Below are 1,199 nucleotides of genomic sequence, written 5' to 3'. Positions count from 1 at the left end.
GAGAGAGGGAGAGGGAGGGAGGGAGGGAGGGAGAGAGAGAGAGAGAGAGAGAGAGAGAGAGAGGATCAAGGCAAAAGTTGTGAAGTGACTCAGGTCCAACTGACTCTTGAAGTCAACTTGAAGTTGATCCCTGGGTCCCCAGCCCCCTCTGCGACAGAGATTGTACAGCCAGAAACAGGAAACTGGAGAGGCACAGGGAACCGCAGCAAGCCTTCACCTCCAATAGCAAGGTAGTTTTCTAGACAGGTCATCATGGCCTAATTGACTTTCTTTTCCAGCAGTTCTGGGAATTGAACTCAGGACTCATCCCATCTAGGAACTCTACCACTGAGTTTGATGTGCAGGCCTCAGGCCTGGCTTCCAACATGTTTGGCTTCAGACATTAGACTTCTTTGGTTGTTGTCTTCTTCCTCTTCCTGCTCCTCTTCCTCCTCCTTGCCCAACAATGATTTTCCAATCCAAATGCATAAAAATGTGTAAATGTTTAAAAAAAGAAAAAGAAAAAGAAAAACAACAACAACAACCTTCACTGGCCAAGGTGGTGCACACATTTAATCTCAAGACTCATGCCACAGAGGAAGGCAGAGGAAGGCAGAGGTCTATGAACTTGAGACCAACCTGGTCTAGATAGCAAGTTGCAGGCCAGCCAGGGATGCACATTGAGACATGATCTGAAAATATTTTGTTTCCTTGTTATAGACAGAAATATTTCCATGGCCTTGGATAGGAGAGCAGTGCGCACTATTAAAGTCTAGCTAATACACATAGTTGTCACGTGATCTCTCTCTTACTGCACAAGTGATGGTGACTCGTGTGTGACAGTAACAGTGTGTGTGTGTGTGTGTGTGTGTGGTGTGGTGTACATTCACACAAAGAAGATCATGGGGTGGTCAGAGGGAATCATAGATAGGAGTTGTTTCATTCTCCTTTAATAGTGTCTGAAGGGATCAATCACAGATGAGGAGAGAGGATGGATGCCAATGCCTTTACCCATTGAGCAACACTACACACACATGGTTGTTGGTGGTGATGGTCTTTCTCTTGTTTGCAACCATCTCTGTCTCTCTGTCTCTCTCTGTCTCTGTCTCTCTCTGTCTCTGTCTCTCTCTGTCTCTCTGTCTCTGTCTCTCTGTCTCTCTCTCTCTGTGTCTCTCTCTGTCTCTCTCTCTCTCTGTCTCTCTCTGTCTCTCTCTGTCTCT

Source organism: Mus pahari, chromosome 1, assembly GCF_900095145.1.
Source record: "Mus pahari chromosome 1, PAHARI_EIJ_v1.1, whole genome shotgun sequence".
Taxonomy (NCBI): domain Eukaryota; kingdom Metazoa; phylum Chordata; class Mammalia; order Rodentia; family Muridae; genus Mus; species Mus pahari.
This window is presented reverse-complemented; position numbering follows the sequence as displayed.